This window comes from Pongo pygmaeus, chromosome Y, assembly GCF_028885625.2.
Source record: "Pongo pygmaeus isolate AG05252 chromosome Y, NHGRI_mPonPyg2-v2.0_pri, whole genome shotgun sequence".
NCBI lineage: Eukaryota > Metazoa > Chordata > Mammalia > Primates > Hominidae > Pongo > Pongo pygmaeus.
In genome coordinates, this window is record NC_072397.2 from 46771043 (window position 1) to 46793425 (window position 22383).

Below are 22383 nucleotides of genomic sequence, written 5' to 3' on the forward strand. Positions count from 1 at the left end.
GGAATGTGGAATGAAATGGAATTGAATGTGGAATGGAATGGAATGGAATGTGGAATGGAACGGAATGGAAAGTGGAATGGAATGGAATGGAATATGGAATGGTATGGAATGGAAAGTGGAAAGGAAATTTGAATAGAATGGAATGGAATGGGGAATTGAATGGAATCGAATGTGAAGTGGAATGTGGAATGGAATGCTAAATGGAATGTGGAGTGGAATGGAATGCATTGCGGAATGGAATGGAATGGAATGTGGAATGCAATGCGGAACAGAATGTGGAATTCAATGTGGAATGGAATGTGGAATAGAACGAAGAATAGAATGAATTGGAAACTGGAATGGAAAGTGGATTGGAATGAAAATAATGTGGAATGAAATGGGATGGAATGTGGAATGGAATGTGGAATGGAATAGAATATAAAGTGGAATGCAATGTGGAATGGAATGGAAAGGAATGTGGAATGCAATGTGGATTGGAATGTGGAATGGTATGTGGAATGTAATGGAATGTGGAATGGAATGTGGAACGGAATATAATGTAATGCGGAATGGAAGATGGAATGGAATGTGGAATTGAAGGTGGAATGGAATGCAATGGAACAGGGAACGGAACGTGGAATGAAACGTGGAATGGAATGGAATGGAATGGAATGTGGAATGTAATGTGATATGTAGGGTGGAATGGTATGTTGAATGGAATGGAAAGGAATGTGGTATGGAATGTGGAATGCAATGTGGAATGGAATGTGGAAGGGAACATGGAATAGAATGGAATGGAATGTGGAATGGGATGTGGAATAGAATGTGGAATGTAATGTGAAATGTAATGGAATGGAATGTGGAAAGGAATGTGGTATGGAAAGGAACGGAATGTGGAATAGAATGGCATGGATCTTTAAAGGAAAGTTTCATGGAATGCAATAGAATGTTGAGTGGAACGGAATGGAATGTGGAATGAAATGTGGAATGGAATGTGGAATGGAAAGGAATGGAATTTGGAATGGAATGTGGAGTGGAGAGTGGAATCCAATCTGGAATGGAATGGAATGGAAAGTGGAATGGAATTTGTAATTGAATTGTGGAATAGAACGTGAAATGGAATGGAATGGAATTTGCAGCGGAACGCGGAATGGAATGGAATGGAACATGAAATGGAAAGTGGAATGTAACTTGGAAAGCAAAGGAATGGAAAGTGGATTGGAATGCGGAATGGAATGTGGAAAGGGTTGTAATGTGGAATGGAATGGAATGGAAAGTGGAATGGAAAGCAATGGAATGTGGAATTCAATGGAATTGAACGTGGAATGGTATGGAAAGTAATGTGTAATGCAATGTCGAATGGAATGCGAAATGAAAGACGGAATGGAATGTGGAATGGAACAGAATGAATGGAACATGGAATGCAATGGAATGGAACGTGGAATGGAATGGAAAGGAACGTGGAAAGGAATGGAATGGAATGAAATGGAATATGGAATGGAATGAAATGTGGAATGGAATGGAATGGAATGTTAAATGGAATGTGGAATGGAAGGTGGAATGGAATGTGGAATGGAATGGAATGGAATGTGGAATAGAATGGAATGGAATGTGGATTGGAATGTGGAATGCAATGGAATGGAAAGGAATGGAATGTGGAATGGAATTGAATGGAATATGAAATGAAATGGAATGTGGAGTTGAATGGAATTGAATGTTTAATGGAATGGAATGGAATGTGGAATGGAATGGAATTGAATGTGGAATGGAATTTAGAGTTGAATGGAGAGGAATGGAATGGAATGTGGATTGGAATAGAATGCATAACGGAAAGGTAAGGAATGTGGAATGGAATGGAATGGAATGCGGAATGGAATGGAATGGAAAGCGGAATTGCATGTAATGAAATGTGAAATGGAATGTGCAATGGAATGGAAAGGAATGGAATGCAACGGGGAATGGAATGTGGAATGGAATGGAATGGAATGTGGAATGGAAAGAATGCTATGTGTAAAGGAATGGAATGGAATGTGGAATGGATTATGGAAGGGAGTGGAAAGGAATAGAATGTGGAAAGGTTTGGAATGGAATGTGGAATGGAATGCGGAATGGAATGGAATGGAATGTGGAATGGAATGTGGAATGGAATGGATAGCAGATTGGAATGTGGAATGGAATGTGGAATGGAAAAGAATGGAATGGAATGGAATGGAATATGGAATGGAATGGAATGGAATGGAATGTGAAATAGAATGGAGTGGAATATGGAATGGAACATGGAATGGAATGGAATGTGGAGTGGAATGTGGAATGGAATGGATCGTGGAATGGAATGTGGAATTGAATGGAATGGATTCTAGAATGGAATGTGGAATTTAATGTGGAATGGAATGGAATGGAATAACGAATGGAATGGCATGGAAGATCTAATAGACTGCAATGAAACAAGGAATGGAATGCAATGGAACGTGCAACGGAACAAGCAATTGAACGTTGAATGGAACGTGGAGTAGAATTGGAATGGAATGGAATGGAATGCGGGATAGAAGAGAATGTGAGGTGGAATGGAAAGTGGAATGGAATTTAATGGAATGTTTAATGGAATGCAATGGAATATGGAATGGAATGGAATCGAATGTGGAATGGAAAGTGGATTTGAATGGAAATTAATGTGCAATGGAATGGAATGTGGAATTGAATGTTTAACGGAATTGAATGGAAAGGAATGTGGAATGGAATGGAATGGAATGGAATGTTGAATGGAATGGAGTGGAATGAGGAATGGAATGCACTGGAATGTGGAATGGATTGGAATGCAATGTGGAAGGGAATGGAATGGAATGTGGAATGGAATGGAATTGACTGTGGATTTGAATGTGGAATGGAGTGAAATGCAATGGAATGAGAAATGAATTGGAATGGAATGTGGAAATGAATATGGAATGGAAAGGAAAGGTATGTGGAAAGGAATGGAACACGGATAGGAATGTGGAATGGAATATGGAATGGAATGGAATGGAATGGAATGTGGAATGGAATGGTATGTAATATGAAATGGAATTAAATTGAATGGAACGTAGAACAGAATGGAATAGAATATGGAATGGAAAGTGGAATGGAATATCGAATGGAATGGAATGGAATGTGGAATTGAATGGAATTGAATGCAAAGTGGAATGGAAAGAAATGGAATGGAAAGTGGAATGGAATGTGGAATGGAATGGAATGGAATGTGGAATGGAATGTAGAATGGAATGTTGAAAGGAATGTAATGTGGAATGGAAGTTGGAATGTAATGGAATGCAATGGAATGTGGAATGGAAAGCAATGGAATATGGAAAGGAATGGAATGGAATGGACAGTGGAATGGAATGGAATGGAATGCAATGTGGAATGGAATTCAATGGAATGTGGAATGGAATGGAAAGGAATGGAATGTGGATTGGAACTGAATGGAATGAAATGTGGAATGGAAAGAAATGGAATGGAATGTGGAATGCAATGTGGAATGGAATTCAATGGAATGTGGAATGGAATGTGTAATTGAATGCAGTGGAATGTGGAATGGAAAGTGGAATGGAATGCAATGGAATGTGGAATGGAAAGCGGAATGGAATGGAATGGAACGTGGAAAGTACAGGAATGGAATGTGGAATGCAATGCGTGATAGAATGGAATGGAATGTGTAATGACAAGTGGAATGCTTTGGAATGTGGATTGGAATGTGGAATGCAATGTGAAATAGAATGGGTTGGAATGTGGAATGGAATGTGGAATGGAATGTAATGAAATGAGGAATGCAAAGGAATTTAACTGTGTGAAATGTGGAATGGAATGGAATTCAATGTGGAATGGAATGTTGAATGGAATGGAATGGAACATGAAATGGAACGTGGAATGGAACGTGGAATGGAACGCGGAATGGAACGGAAGGGAATGTGGATTGGAAAGGAATGAAGCGCGTAATGGAATTTGTAATGGAATGGAATGGAATTAAATGGAATGTGGAATGGAATGGAATGGAATGTGGAATGGAATGCTATGGAATGTGGAATGGAATGCTACGGAATGTGGAATGGAATGGAAATGAAGGGAATGTTGAATGGAATGGAGTGGCATGTGGAATGGAAATTAATGGAATGCAGAATGGAATTGAAAGGAGTGGAATGTGGAATGGAATGGGATGGAGTGGAATGGAATGAAGAATGGAATGCAATAGAAAGGAATGTGGAATGGAATGGAATGGAACTTGGAATGGAATGTGGAATGGAAAGTGGAATGGAATGGAATGTGTATTGGAATGTAATGGAAGGTGGATAGGAATGGAACGGGGAATGGAAAGCAATGGATAGTGGATTGGAATGGAATGGAATGTGGAATGGAATCGAATGGAATGTGAAATGGAAAGCGGAATGGAAAGTGAAATGGAATGTAGAACGGAATCTGGAGTTGAATGAAATGGGACGTGGGATGGAAGGGAATTGAACATGGAATGGAATGCAGTGGGACGTGGAATGGAAGGAGGAATGGAACTTGGAATGGAATGTGCAATGGAATGTGGAATGTAACGTGGAATGGAATGGAATACAACGTGTAATGGAATGTGGAATATCTAGTGGAATGGAACGCGGAATAGAATGGAATGGAATGTGGAATTGAATGTGGAATGGAATGGAATGGAACGTGGAAAAGAATGTGCAATGGAATGGAATGGAATGTGGAATGGAATGTGGAATGTAATATGGAAGGGAACGTGGAATGGAATGGAGTGGAATGTGGAACGGAATATAGACTGTTATGCAATGGAAAGTGGAATGGAACGTGGAATGGTATGTGGAATGGAACGTGGAAGGGAAAGCGCAATGGATTGTGGAATGGGACGTGGATTGGAATGGAATGGAAGGTGGAATGGAACGTGGAATGGTTGGAATGGATCGTGCAATGGAACGTAGAATGGAATCTGGAATGGAATGTGGAATGGAACGTGGAATGGATCCTTGAATGGAATGGAATGGATTGTGGAATGGAATGTGGAACGGAACATGGAATGGAACGTGGAATGGAATGGAATGGAATATGGAATGGAAGGTGCAATGGAATAGAACGGATTGTGGAATGGAATGTGGAATAGAATGAAGAATACAATGGATAGGAATGTGGAATGGAAAGTGGATTGGAAAGGAAAAGAGTGTGGAATGAAATGGGATGGAATGTGGAATGGAATGTGGAATGGAATGGAATATAATGTGGAATGGAATGTGGAAAGGAACAGAAAGGAATGTGGAATGGAATGTGAAATGAAAAGTGGAATGGTACGTGGAATGGAATGGAATGCAGAATGGAATGTGGAATGGAATGTGGAATGGAATATAAAGAAATGTGAAATGGAACATGGAATGGAATTTGGAATGCAAAGTGTATTGGAATGAAATGGAACGTGGAATTGAACATGGAGTGGAACATGGAATGGAATGGATTGGAATGTGGAAGGGAAAGTGAAATGTAACATGGAATGGAATGACGAATGGAATGGAAAGGAATGTGGAATGGAATGTGGAATGAAATGTGGAAGGGAACACGGAATAGAAAGGAATGGAATGTGGAATGGGATGTGGAATAGAATGTGGAATGGAATGTGGAATGGAATGAATTGGAATGTGGAATGGAATGTGGAATGGAAGGGAATGGAATGTTGAACGGAATGGATTGGAATGTGGAATGGAATGTGGAATGGAATGTGGAACGGAATGGATCGGAATGTGGAAAGGAATGTGGAAGGGAATGCAAAGGAAAGTGGAATGGAACAGAATGGAATGTATAATGGAATATGGAATGGAATGGATTTCAATTTGGAATGGAATGTGAAGTGGAGAGTGTAATTGAATGTGGAATGGAAAGGAATGGAAAGCGGAATGTAATTTGTAATGGAATTGTGGAATGGAAGGTGAAATGTAATGGAATGTAATTTGCAGCAGAACGTGGAATGGAATGGAATGGAACATGGAATGTTAAGTGGAAAGGAACGTGGAATGGAATCGAATGGAACGTGTAATGGAATGTAGAATGGAATGTGGAAACGATTGAAATGTGGAATGGAATGGAACAGAATGTGGAATGGAATGGAATTAAATGTGTAATGGAATGGAATTGAATGTGGCATGGAATTGAACTTGGAATGGAATGGAAAGGAACGTGTAATGGAAAGTCTAAAGAAATGTGAAATGGAAGGTGGAATGAAAAGTGGAATGGAACAGAATGAATGGAACATGGAATGGAATGGAATGGAACGTGGAATACAACATGGAATTGAACGTGGAATGGAATGTCGTATGGAATGGAATGGAATCTGGAATGGAATGGAATGGAATCTGGAATGAAACGTGGAATAGAAGGTGGAATGGAATTAGAAATGAATTGCACAATGGAGTGGAATGGAATGTGGAATGGAAAGTGGAATGGAATGCACTGAAATGGGGAATGGAATGTGGAATGGAATGTGGAATGGAATGGAATGGAATGTGGAATGGAATGTGGCATGGAAAGTGGAATGCAATGGATTAGATTGTGGAACGGAATGTGAATGGAATGGAATGGGATGTGGAATGGAAACCTTAAGGCAACATGGAATGGAATGGAATGGAATTGATTGTGGAATGGAATGGAACGGAATGTGTAATGGACTGTGAAATGGAATGTGGATTGTAATGTTGAAAGGAATGGAAAGGGAGGTGCAATGGAATGCGGAAGGGAACATGGAATGGAATGGAATTAAATGTAGAATAGAATGTGGAATAGAATGTAGAACGGAATGTGGAATGGAAAGGAATATGTAATGGAATGTGGAAGGGAATGTGGAATGGAATGTGGAATGGAATGTAATTGATTGTGGAATGGAATGGATTTGAATGTGGAAAGGAATGTGAAAGGGAAAAAAGGAATGTGAAAGGGAAAACAATGCAATGTGGAATGAAACGGAATGAAATGGGGAATGGACTGTGGAATGGAATGTGGAAAGGAAAGGAACAGATAGTGGAATGGAATGTGGAAAGCGGTGTGGAATTGAATGTTGAATAAAACGGAATGCAATGTGGAAAGCAATGTGGAATTGAATGTGGAATAGAACTGAATGGAATGTGGAATGGAACGTGGAATGGAATGTGGAGAGGAATGTGGAATGGAAACTGGAATGGACTGGAATCGAATGTTAAAAGGAAAGGAATGGATTGACGGATTGAATGTGGAATGGAATGGAATGGAACATGGAATGGAACGTGGAATGGAATGGAATGGAACGTAGAATGGAATGTGGAATGGAATGTCGAAAGGATTGGAAAGTGGAATGGAAGGGAATGGAATGTGGAATGGAAGGGAATGGAATGTGGAATGGAATGTGGAATGCATTGGAATGGAATGGGGAATGGAATGGAGTGGAAAGTGAAATGGAATGTGGAACTGAAGGTGAAATAGAATGTGGAACGGAAGATGTAATGGAATGTGGAATGGAATGTGGAATGGAATGCAATATAATGTGGAATGCAATGTGGAATGGAATGGAAAGGAATGCGGAATGCAATGTGGAATGGAATGTGGAATGGTACGTGGAATGGAATGGAATGTGGAGTGGAATGTGGAATGGAATGTGGAATGGAATATAAAGTAATGTGGAATGGAAGATGGAATGGAATGTGGAATGGATAGTGGAATGGAAGGGAATGGAAAGTGGAATGGAACATGGAATGAAACATGGAATGAAACGTGGAATGGGATGGAATGGAATGTGGAATGTTATGTGAAATGTAGGGTGGAATGGAATGTTGAATGGAATGGAAAGGAATGTGGAATTGAATGTGGAATGCAATGTGGAATGGAATGTCAAAGGGAACATGGAATAGAATGGAATGAAATGTGGAATGGGATGTGGAATAGAATGTGGAATATAATGTGGAATGGAAAGGAATGGAATGTGGAATGGAATGTGGAATGGGATGTGGAATAGAATGTGTAATGTAATGTGGAATGGAATGGAATGGAATGTGGAATGGAATGTGGAATGGAAAGGAATGGAATGTGGATCGGAATGGATTGGAATTTTTAAAGGAATGTGGCATGCAATGCAATGGAATGTTGAATGGAACGGAATGGAATGTGGAATGAAATGTGGAATGGAATATGGAATGGAAAGGAATGGAAATTGGATTGGAATGTGGAGTGGAGAGTGGAATCGAATGTGGAATGGAACAGAATACAAAGTGGAATGGAATTTGTAATGGAATTGTGGAATGGAAACTGAAATGGAATGGAATGGAATTTGGAGCGGAACGTGGAATGGAATGGAATGGAACATGAAACGGAAAGTGGAATGGAAGGTGGAATGGAAAGGAATGGAACCTGGAAAGGAATCTGGAATGGAATTTGGAAAGGATTGTGATGTGGAATGGAATGGAATGGAATGTGGAATGGAAAGCAATGGAATGTGGAATGGAATGGAATTGAACGTGGAATAGAATGGAAATGAATGTGTAATGCAATGTCGAAAGGAATGCGAAATGAAAGGTGGAATGAAATGTGGAATGGAACAGAATGAATGGAATGTGGAATGGAATGGAATGGAACGTGGAATACATCGTGGAATGGAAAGGGGAATGGAATGTCGAATGGAATGGAATGGATTGTGGAATGGAATGTGGAATGGAAGGGGGAATGGAATGAGAAAATTAATGGGAAATGGAGTGGAATTTAAAGTGGAATTGAAAGAGGTATGGAATGCAGTGGAATGGGGAATGGAATGTGGAAAGGAAAGGAATGGAATGGATTGTGGAATGGAATGTGGCATGGAAAGTGGAATGCAATGGATTGGAATGTGGAACGGAATGTGGAATGGAATGGAATGCAACGTGGAATGGAAAGTTTAATGGAATCTGGAATGGAAGGTTTAATGTAATGTGGAATGGAATGGGATGCGATTGAATGTGGAATGGAATGGAATGGAATGTGTAATGGAATGTGAAATGGAATGTGGAATGGAAGGTTGAATGGAAAGGAATGTGGAATGGAACGTGGAATGGAATGTGGAAGAGAACATGGGATGCAATGGAATGAATGTGGAATAGAATGTGGAATAGAATGTAGAATGGAATGTGGAATGGAATGGAATGTGGAATGGAATGTGCAATACAATGTGGAATGGAATGTGAAATGGAACATAGAATGGAATGTGGAATGGAATAAGATGGAATATGGAATGGAACGTGGAATGGATTGTGGAATAGAATGTAATGGATTGTGGAATGGAATGGGGAATGGAATGGAATGGAATGGAATGTGGAATGGAATGTGCAAAGGAAGGTGGATTGGAATGGAATGGAATGTGGAAAGGGATGTGCAAAGGGAAGTGGAAAGGAATGTCGAAGGGAATGCAATGGTATGTTAAATTGAATGTGGAATGGAATGTGAAATGGAAAGTGGAAACAAATGTCGAATGCAATGGAATGGAACGTGGAATAGAATGCAATGGAACGTGGAATGGAACGTGGAATGGAAAGTTGAAAGGAACGTGGAATGGAATGGAAAGGAATGTAGAATGGAATGTGGAATGGAATGGAATGGAATGGAATGGAATGGATTGTGGAATTGAATGTGGACTGGAAAGTGGAATGGAACGTGGAATGCTACGGAATGGAACGTGGAATGGAACGTGGAATTGTAGGTGGAATTTAATGAGGAATGGAATGAGGAATGGAATGGAAAGGAATGTGGAATGGAATGTGGAAAGGAATGTAAAACGCAATGTGGAAGGGAATGGAATGGAATGTGGAACGGAAGTTGGAATTGAATGTACTGGAAAGTGGAATGGAATGAAATATGGAATGGAACATGGAATAGAACGTGGGATGGAATGTGGAATGGAATGGAATGGAATGTGGAAAGGAATGTGTAATGGAATGGAATGGAATGTGGAGTGGAATGTGGAAAGGAATGTGTAATGGAATGGAATGGAATGTGGAATGGACTGTAGTGGTTTGTGGAATGGAATGTGGAATGGAATGGTATGGAATGTTGAATGGAATGTAGAAAGGAATGTAGAATGGAACGGAATGGATTGTGCAATGGAATGTGGAATGGAATGTGGAATGGAAAGAAATGGAATCTGGAATGGAAAGTAGAATGGAGTTTGTAATGGAATGTGGAATGGACGGAATGGAACATGGAATGGAATGTGGAATGGAATGTAGTATGGAAAGTGAAATGGAATGCCATTGACAGTGGAATCGTAAGTGGAATTAAATGGAATTGGAAGTGGAAGGTAACTTGGAATGGAACGTGGAATGGAAAGGAGTGGAACGTTAAATGGAATGTGGAATGGAATGCGGAAAGGAATGGAATGGAATGTGGAATGTAATGTGAAACGGAATGTGGAATGGAATGGCATGGAATGTGGAAAGGAATGAGGAATGGAATGTGGAATGGAATGTGAAATGGAATGGAAAGGGATGCGGAAAGGAATATGGAACGGAACGTGGAACAGAATGTGGAATGGAATTTGGAAAGGAATGTGGAATAGAATGGAATGGAATGTGAAATGGAATTGAATTTAATTTGGAATGAAATGTGGAATGGAAAGGAATGGAATGTGGAATGGAATGTGGATTCGGGTGTCGAATGAAATGTGGCATGGAATGTGGAATGGAATGTGGAAAGAAATGTGGAAAGCAATGTGGCATGTAATGGAATAGAATGTGGAATGGAATGTGGAATGGAGTGTGGAATGGAATGTGGAATGGAATGTGGAATGGATTGTGGAATGGAATGTGGAATGGAATTCAATGGAATGCGGAATGGAATGGTATGTTGAATGAAATGTGGAATGTAATGTGTAATGAAATGTGGAATGAATGTGGAATGGAACAGAATGGAAAGTGAAATGTAATGTGGAATGGAATGTGGAATGGAATGTTGAAAGGAAACTGGACTGGAATGGAATGGAATGCGGACTGGAAAGTGGTATAATATTAAATGGAATTTAGAATAGAACATTGAAAGGAACGTGGAATGGAATGTGGAATGGAATGGAATGGAATGTGGAATGCAATGTGGAATGGAGTGTGGAATGTCATGTAATGTGGAATGGAAAGAAATGGAAAGTGGAATGGAATGTAGAATGGAATGTAGAATGGAATGTAATGGAATGTGGAATGGAATCTCGAATGGAATGTGGAATGGAATGGAATGTGGAATGGAACGGAATGTGGAATGCAAAGGAATGGAATGTGGAATGGAATGGAATGGAACGTGGAAAGGAGTGGAAAGGAACATGGAATGAAATGGAATGGAATGTGGAAAGGAATGGATTTAAAACTAGAATGCAATGGAACGAAACGTGGAATGGAATGGAATGGCATGGAATGTGAATGGAATGTGGAATGGACTGGCATTGAATTTGGAATGGAATGGAATGGAATGTGGAGTGAAGTGGAATGTATTGTGGAATGGAATGTGGAATGGAACGGAATGGAATGGGGAATGGAATGGAATTTGGAATGGAATGGAATGGAATCTGGAATGGAATTTGGAATGGAAAGGAATGGAATGTAGAATGGAATACAGTTGAATTTTTAGTGGAATTTGCAAAGGAATGGAATGGAATGGGGAACAGAAAGGAAAGGAATGAGGAATGGAATGGAATGGAACGGAATGGAACGTAGATTAGAACGTGGAATAGAACGTGGAATGGAACGTGAAATGGAACGTGCAATGGAATGTGGAATGGAATTGAATGGAATGTGGAATATAATGTAAAACGGAATGGAATTGAACGGAATGGAATGAGGAACGGAAAGTGGAATGGAATGGAATGGAATGTGGAATGGATTGTGGAACGGAATGCAATGGAATGTCGAATGGAAAATGAAATGGAATGGAATCAAACGTGGAATGGAACTTTGAATGCATCGTGGAATTGAACATGGAATGGAAGCTGGAATGGAAAGTGGAAACGAAAGCAATGCAACGTGTAATGAAATGGAATTCAAAGTGGAAAAGAGTGGAATGGAATGTTCAATGGAATTGAATGGAACGTGGAATGGAATGTGGAATGGAATGGAATGGAATTTGGAACGGAATGTGGATTGGAATGGAATGGAATGTGGAATGGATTGGAATGCAATGTGGAATGGAATGGAATAGAAATTGGAATGGAATGTGGAATGGAATGGAATGCAATGTGCAATGTAATGTGGAAAAGAATGGAATGGAATGTGGGAGGGAATGGAATGGAATGAGGAATGAAATTGAAAGGAATGGAATGAAAAGGGAAATGGAATGGAATGGAATGGAATGGAATTTGGAATGGAATGGAATGGAATGGAACGTGGAATAGAATGGAATGGAATGTGGAATGGAATGGAATGGAATGTGGATTGGAATGTGGAATGCCATGGAATGCAACGTGGAATGGAAAGCGGAATGGAGTGGAATGGAATGTGGAATGAAATGCAATGCAACGTCGAATGTAATGGAATGTAACGGAATGTGAAATGCAATGGAACGGAATGGAATTCAAGGTGGAATACATTGGAATAGTATGTGGAATGGAATGTGGAATGGAAAGGAATGGAATGTGGAGTGGAATGGAATGGAATGTAGAATGGAATGTGGAATGCAAACTGGAATGGAATGGAAAGGGATTGAATGGAATGTGGAATGGAATGGAATGGAATGTGGAAGGAAATGGAATTCAATGGAGGGTGAAATTGATTTGAAAGCAATTTGGAATGGAATGGTATAGAAAGTAGAAAGGAGTGCAATGGAGTGTGGAATGGAATGGAATGGAATACAGAATGCAAAGTGGAATGTTATGGAATGGAATGTGGAATGGAATGGATTGCCCAGTGCAATATGGAAAGGAATGGAATGGAAGGTGGAACGGAATGTGGAAGGGAATGGAATGGAATGTGCAATGTAATTGAAAGGAATGGAATGTGGAATGGAACTGAGTGGAATGGAAGGGAATGTGTAATGGAATGGAATGGAAGGGAATGTAGAATGGAATAAGGAATTGAATGGAATGGAATGTGGAATGGAATGAAATGGAATGTGGAAAACAATGGAATGGAATTTGGAAAGCAATGGATAGGAATTTGGGAAGCTATGTGGAATGGAACGGAATGGGATGTTAAATGGAATGTGGAATAGAATGGAATGTGGAACGGAATGGACTGCAATGGAACGGAATGTGGAATGGAATTGAATGGAAATAAATGTGGAATGGAATGGAATGGAATGTGAAATGGAAGGAATGGAATGTGGAATAGAAAGTGGATTGGATTGGAATGGAATGTGAAATGGAATAGAAAGAAAAGTGAGATGGAATGTGGAAAGGAATGGAAAGCACTGGAGTGGAATGTGGAATGTAATGGAATATAATGGAACGTGAAATGCAAATAGAATTGAATGTTTTATAGAATGGAATGGAATGTGAAATGGAATGGAATGAAATGTGGAATGGAATGGAATGGAACGTGGAAAGGAATGTGGAATGGAATGGAATAGAAAGTGGAATGGAAAGGAATGGAATGTGGAATGGAATGGAATGGAATGCGGAAAAGAATAGAATGGAATGGAATGTGGATTTCAATGGAATGGAATGGAATCTGGGATGGAATAGAATGGATTGTGGAATGGAATGGAATGGAATGTGGAATTGAATGGAATGGACTATGGAATGGAACTTGGAAAGGAAAAGAATTGAATGGAATGTGGAATGGAATGCAATGGAGTGGAATGTGGAAAAGAATGGAAGGTAATTGAATATGGAATGGACTGGAATGGAATGGAATGTGTAATGGCATGGAATGGAATGTGGAATAGGACGTGGAATGGAATGGAAAGGAACGTGGAATGGAAAGGAATGGAATGTGAAATGGAATGTGGAATGGAATGGAATGGAACGTGGAATGGAATGGAATTGAATGTGAGATGGAATGGAATTGAACGTGAAATGGAATGGAATGGAACTTGGAATGAAATGGAATGGAATGTAGAATGGAATGGAATATGCAATGGAAGGGAATGGAATGTGGAATGGAATGGAATGGAATGTGGAATGGAATGAAATGGACTGTTGAATGGAATGGAATGGAATGTGGAAAGGAACGTGGAATGTAACCTAGATTGGAACGTGAAATGGAACATGCAATAGAATGTGGAATGTAATTTGGAATGGAATGGAATGGAATGGAATGGAATGGAAAAGAATGGAGTTTGAAATGGAGTGGAATGGAAAGTCGAATGGAATGGAATGGAATGTGGAATGGAATGGAATGGAATGTGGAATGGATTGTGGACTGGAATTCAACGGTATGTAGAATGGAATATGAAATGGATTGGAATGGAATGTGGAATAGAACGTGTAATGGATCGTGGAATGGAACGTGGAATGAAAGGTGGAATGGAACGTGGAAAGGAATGCAATGCAACCTGGAATGAAATGGAAATCAAAGTGGAATGGAGTACAATGGAAAGTGCAATGGAATGGAATACAATGTGGAAAGGAATGTGGAATGGAATGGAATATACTTTGGAATGGAATGCGGAACGGAATTGAATGGAATGGAAATTGGAATGGAAAGTGTAATGCAACTGAATGGAATGTGCAATGCAATGTGGAAAGGAATGGCTTGGAATGCGGAATGGAATCTGGAAGGGAGTGGAATGAAATGTGGAATGCAATGGAATGGAATGTGGAAAGCAATAGATTGGAATGTGGGATGCAATGTAGAATGGAATAGAACGGAATGTGGAATGGATGTCAAATGGAAAGGAATGGATCGGAATGTGGAAAGGAATGGAATGGAATCGAACATGAAATGGAAATAGAATGGAACGTTTAATTTAATGGAATAGAATGTGGAATGTAATGGAATGGAATGTCGAATGGAATGGAATGAAATGTGGAAGAGATTGAGGAATGCATTGGAATGTGAAATGGAATGGAAAGGAATGTGGATTAGAATCGAATGGAATGTGAAATGGAGTTGAAAGGAATGTGGAATGGAATGTGGAAATGAATGTAGAATACAAAGGAATGGAATGTGGAATGGAATGGAATCTAATGGAATGTGGAATGGAATGGAATTGTATTTGAAATGGATTGGAATGGAAAGTGGAACGTAATGCAATCTAATGGAATGTGTAATGGAATGGAATGTACTGGGGAATGGAATGGAATGTGGAATGGAAGGGAAAAGAATATGTAATGGAATGGAATGGAGTGTGGAATGGAATGTGGAAAGGAAGGAAATGGAATATGAAATGAAATGGAATGAAATGTGGAATGCAATGTGGAATGAACGGAATGGAATGTGAAATGGAAGGGAATGCAATGTGAAATGTAATGGAATCGAATGTGGAATGGAATATCGAAGGGAAAGAGGAATGGAAAGTGGAAAGGAACGTGGAACGGAACGTGGAATGGAACGTGGAATGGAATGTGGAATGGAATGCAATGAAATGTGTAATGGAAGGGAATGCAATGGAATAGAATGGTATGAGAAATGGAAAGGAATGGAGTGTGGAACGGTATGCAATTAAATGTGGAATGGAATGTGGAACAGAATGTGGAATGGAATGGAATGGAATGGAATGCGGAATGGAATGGAATGGAAAGTGGAATTGAATGGAGTCGAATAGAATGTGGAATGGAATGAAATGGAATGGGGAATGGAATTGAATGTGGAATGGAATGTAATGTGGAATGGAATGGAATGGCATCTGCAAAGGAATGTAATGGAATGTGGAATTATATGGATTGGAATGTAATGTGTAATGGAATGGAATGGAATGTGAAAAGAAATGGAATGGAATGTGGAACTGAATGAGGAACGGAATGGAATGGAATGTTGAACAGAACATGGAATGGAAAGTGTATTTGAACGTGGAATGGAATGTGGAAGGGAAGGTGGAATGGAACGGAAGGGAAAGTGGAATGCAATGGAAGGTAATGTGGAATGGAATGGAATGGAATGGAACGGAAAGTGGAATGGAATGGAATGGAATGAAATGCAATGGATTGGAATGTGGAATGTAATGTGGAAAGGAACGTGGAATACAATGGAATGGAATGTAGAATGGAAAGGAATGGAATGGAATGGGATGGAATGTGAAATGGAATGTGGAATGGAACGTGGAAAGGAATGGAATGTGGAAAGGAATGGAAGGGAATGAGGAATGGAGTGTGCAATGGAATTTAGAATGGAATGGAACGTGGAATGGAATTCATTGGAATGAGGAATGGAATGTGGTATGGAATATGGAATGCAATGGAATGGATTGTGGAATGGAATTGAATAGATTGTGGAATGGAATGTGGAATGGAATTGAATGGAATCTGCAAAGGAATGTAATGGAATGTGGAATTTTATGGATTGGAATGTAATGTGTGATGGAATGGAATGGAATGTGAAATGAAATGGAATGGAATGTGGAACCGAATATGGAACGGAATGGAACGGAATGTGGAATGGAATGTGGAATGGAAAGTGTATTTGAAAGTGGAATGGAATGTGGAACGGAATGTGGAATGGAAGGGAATGGAAAGTGGAATGGAACGGAAGGTAATGTGGAATGGAATGGAATGGAATGGAAAGGAATGTTGAATGGAATGGAATGGAATGCAATGGAATGGATTGGAATGTGGACTGTAATGTACAAAGGAACGTGGAATGGAATGGAATGGAATGTAGAATGGAATGGAATGGAACGGAAAGGGATAGAATGCGGAATGGAATGTCGACTGGAATGTGGAATGGAATGGAATGTGGAAAGGAATGGAAGGGAATGAGGAATGGGATGTGGAAAGGAATGTGGAATGGAATGGAAAGTCGAATGGAATTCATTGGAATGACGAATGGAATGTGGTATGGAATATGGAATGCAATGGAATGGAATGTGGAATGGAATTGAATGGATTGTGCAATGAAATGTGGAATGGAATGGAATGGAATTTGGAATGTAATGTGGAATAGAATGGAATGCAAAGGATTGGAATTTTAAATCGAAATGGTATAGAATGTAATGGAATATGCAATTGAAATTGATGGAAGTGAATAAGGAACGTAATGGAATGGAATGTGGAATGGAAAGTGGAATGGAATCGAATAGAATGTGGAATGGAATGTGGAATGGAATAGAATGGGATGTGGAATGGAATGGAATGGAAAGAGGAATGGAATGTGGAATGGAACATGGAACGGAATGGAATGGAACGTAGAATGAATTGGAATGTAATGAGAAAGGGAATGCAACGGAATGTGGAATGGGATGGAATGGAAGGAAAGACTATTTGAAATGGAATGTAATGGAATGTGTAATTGAATGCAATGGAATGAGGAATGGAATGCACTGGAGTGTAATGTGGAATGCAATCTCTAATGGAATGTGGAATCGAATGTTGAATCGAATGTGGAATGGAATAAAGTGGAATGTGGAATGTAATATTGAATGTAATGGAGAGGAGTGTGGAATGCAATAGAGTGGAACGTGGAATGGAATATGGAATGCAATGGAGAGGAGTGTGGAATGAAATGGAATGGAATGGCCTATGAAATGGAATGGAATGTGGAATGGAATGTGGAATGATGTGGTTGGAATGTGGAATGATATGGAATGGAATGTGGAATGGAATAGAATGGAATGTGGAATGGAATGGAATAGAATGGAATGGAATGAAAAGTGCAATGGAATTGAATGGAATGTGGAATAGACTGTGGACTGAAATGGAATGGAATGTGGACTAGAATGGAGTGAAATGGAATGTGAAATGGAATGTAATGGAATGTAGAATGGAATTGAATGGAATGTGGTATGGAATGGAATGGAATGTGGAATGTAATAGAATGGAATGTGGAATATATTGGAATTGAATGTGGAATGGAATGGAATGGAATGTGGACTGGAATGGAATGGAATGTGGAAATTAATGGAATGGAATGTTGAATGGAAAGTGGAATGGAATGGAATGGAATGTGGAATGGAATGTGGTATGGAATGGATTGGAATGTGGAACGGAATGGAATGAATTGTGGAATGGAATAGAATAAATGGATTGATAAGTGGAATAGAATGGTATTGAGTGGAATGTTGAATGCAATGGAATGGAATGGAATGGAATGGAATGGAAGGGAATGCGGATTGGAAAGTGTAGTGGAGTGGAATGGAATGTTGAATGTAATGGAATTGAACGAAATGTGGAATGGAATGGAATGGAATGTGGAAAGGAATGTGGAATGGAATTAAAAGGAATGTGAAAAGAATGCAATGGAACATGGAATGGAATGTAATGCAATGTGGAATGGAATGTGGAATGGAACGGAATGGAATATGAAAAAGAATGGAATGCAATGTGGAATGCAATGTCAAATGGAATGGAATAGAAAGGAATATGGAATGCAATGGAAAGGAATGTGAAACGGAATGGAATGAAATGGACTGTGGAATGGAATGGAATGGGAATCGAAATGGAATGGAATGTGGAATGGAATGGAATTGGATGTGAAATGGAATGGAATGGAAGGTGGAATGGAATGGAATGGAGTGGAAAGTGGAATGCAGTGGAATGGAATTTGGAAAGGAATGAAGAATGGAATGTGGAAAGGAACGTGGAATAGAATGTGGAATGGAATGGAATGGAATGTGGAATGCAAAGGAATTGAATGTGGACTGGAATGGAATGGAAAGGAATGGAACGTGAAATGAAATTGAATGGAATGTTGAATGGAATCCAATGGAATTAGAATGGAAAGGAATGGAAAGTGGAATGGAAAGTAATGAGGAATGGAGTGGAATGGATTGCAGAATGGGATTGAATCTATTGGAACGTGGAATCAAATGGAATGGAAACGAAAGTGAAAGAAAGTGGAATGGAATGCAATGGAAGGGTGAATGGAAAAAAATGGAAAGTGGAATGGTATGGAATGGAATGGAATGTGGAATGGAATGGAATGTAAAGGAATGGAATGTGCAATGGAATGGATGGGAATGTGGGATGGAATGTGGAATGGAATGGAATGGAAAGTGGAATGGATATGAATGGAATTTGGAATGAAATGGAATGGAATATGCAATGGAATGGAATGGAATGCTGAATGGAATGTAATGGAATGGAATGTGGAAAGGAATGTAATGGTATTGAATGGAATGGAATGGAATGTGGAATGAAATGGAATGCAATTTGGAATTGAATGTTTAATGGAGTCGAAAGGAAAGTGGAACGGAATGGAATATAATGTGGAATGGAATATGGAATAAAATGGAATGGAATGGAATGTGGATTGCAAAGTGAAGTGCCATGGAACAGAATGGAATGGTATGTGGAATGGAATGGAATGGAATGTGGAATAGAAAGGAATGGAATATGCAATGGAAGGTAATGGAATGTGCAATGGAATGGAATGGAATTGAATATGGAATGAAATGGAATGGAATTGAATGAAATGGAATGGAAGGGAATGCGGAATGGAATGTGGAATGGAATAGAAATGAAAGTGTAATGGAATGGAATGTGGAATGGAATGTGCAATGGAATGGAATGAAAACGAATAGAATGGAATGCGGAATGGAATGCACTGCAATAAGGAATGGAATGGAATGGAAATTGTAGTGGATGGGAATGGAATAGAATGTGAAACAGAATGGAATGCAAAGGAATGGAATGAGGAATGGAATGTGGAATGGAAAGGAATTGAATGTGGAATGGAAAGTGGAATGGAATGTGGAAAGGAATGGAATTTATTGTGGAATGCAAGGAAAGGAACGTGGAAAGTAATGGAATGGAATGGAATGTGGAAAGGAATGTAATGTAATGTAATGGATTGGAATACAAAGTGGAATGGAAAGGAATGGAATGTGAAATGGAATTGAATGTAATGTGGAATGGAACATGGAATGGAAGGTGTAATTGAAAGCAAAGGAACGTGGAGGGGAAAGAGGAATGCAAAGTGGAATGGAACGTGGAATGTAATGGAATGCAATGTGGAATGGAATGGAATGCAGAGTGGAATGTAAAGGATTCGAATGCGGAATGGAATGGAATGGATAGTGGGATGGAATGTGGAATGGAACAGAATAGAATTTGGAATAGAATGGAATGGAATGGAAAGTGGAATGGAATGGAATGAAATTTGGAATGGTATGTGGAATGGAATGGAATGGAATGTGGAATGGAATGGAATGAAATTTGGAATGGTATGTGGAATGGAATGGAATGCAATGTGGAATGGAATGTTGAAGGGAATGTGGAATGGAATGTTGAATGGAATATGGAATGGAATGTCGAATGGAATGTGGAATGGAATGGAATGGAATGTGGAATGCAATGTGGAATGGAATGCGGAATGGAATTGAATGGAATGTGGAATGCAATGGAAAGTGGAATGGAGTGTGGAATGGAATGGAATGGAACAGTGCAATGCAGAATGGCATAGAATGGAATGTGGAACGGAATGCTATGGATTGTGGAATGAAACGGAATGGAACCTGTAATGAAATGGAATGGAATGAAATGTGGAATGGAATGGAATTGAAAGGAATGGAATGTGGAATGGAATGTGGAATGGAAAGGAATGGAAAGTGGAATGGAAGGTGGAATGGAATGTGGAAAGGAATGGAATCCAATGTGGAATGCACAGGAGTGGAACATGGAATGGAACATGGAATGGAATGGAATGGAACGTGGAGGGGAAAGTGGAATCGAATGTGGAATGGAAGGTGGAATGGAAAGGAATTCAATGTGACATGGAATAGAATGCAAGGTTGAAAGTAATGGAATGGAATGTGAAATGGAAAGGAATGGAATGGAATGGAATGTGAAATGGAATGGAATGGAATGTGGAAAGTAATGAAATGGAATGTGGAACGGAATGGAATGGAATTTGGAATGGAATGTTGAATGAAATGGAATGGAAAGTGGAATAGAATCTAATTGAATGTGGAATGGAAAGGAATGGAATGTGCAATGGAATATGGTGTGGCATGGAATTTGGTATGGATTGGAATGGCATGTGGAATGGAGTGGAATGGAATGGAAAGGAATGGAAGGGAATTCAGAATGAAATGTGGAAAAGAATAGAAAGGAATGTGGAATGGAATGGAATGAAATGGAATGTGGAATGGAATGGAATGGAATGTGGAACACAATGCAATGCATAGTAATGTGGAATGTAAAGTGGAATGGAATGGAAGAGAATGTGAAAAGGAATGGAATGGAATGTGTAATTGAATGGAATGGAATGTGGAATAGAAAGAAATGGAATGTGACATGGAATGGAACTGAAAGAAGAATGGAACGAGGAATGAAACGGAGTGGAATGTGGAATGGAATTGAATGGAATGTGGAATGGAATGGAATGGAATGGAATGTGGAATGGAATGGAAAGGAATGTGGAATGGAATATGGAATGGAACAGAAAGGAATGTGAAATGGAATGGAATGGAATGTGGAATGGAATGGAATGGAATTTTAAAAGGAATGCAATCGTACATGGAATGGAATGGAATGTGGAATGGAACAGAATGGGATTTGGAATGGAATGGAATTGAATGTGGAATGGAATGGAATACAATAAGGAATGGAATGCGGAATGGAATGGAATGCAAAGTTCAATGGCATGTCGAATGGAATGGAATGGAACGTGGAATGGAACGTGGAATGGAAAGTGGAAAGGAACGTGGAATGGAATGTTTAATGTTCCACGGAATGGAATGTGGAATGGAATATAGAATGCAATGGAATAAAATGTGGAATGGAATGGAATGGAATGTGGAATGGAATTTAATGCAATGTGTAAAGGAATGGAATGGAATGTGGAATGGAATGGAAAGTAACATGGAATGGAAAGGAATAGAATGAGGAATGGAAAGTGGAATGGAATGGAATGGAATGTGGAATGGCTTGTGGAATGGAATGGAATGCAACGTGGAATGGAAAGTGGAAAAGAAAGTGGAATGGAACGTGGATTTTACCATGGAATGGAATGTGAATAGGAATGGAATGGAATCGAATGGAATGTGGAATGGAATGGAATTGAATATGGAATGGAATATGGAAAGGAATGGAATAGAAAGTGGACTGGAATAGAATGGAATGTGGAATTGAATGTGGAATGGAATGGAATGGAATGTGAAATGGAATGGAATGGAATCAGGAATGCAAATTCAAATGGAATGGAATGGAATGGAATGAAATTTGGAATGGAATGTAATCCAATGTGGAATGGAATGTGGAATGGAATTGAATGGGATGTGAAAAGGAATGGAATAGAAGGTGGAATGGAATGGAATGGAGAGGAAAGTAGAATGCAGTTGAATGGAATGTGGATTGGAATGTAGAATGGAATGTGGAATGGAATGTGG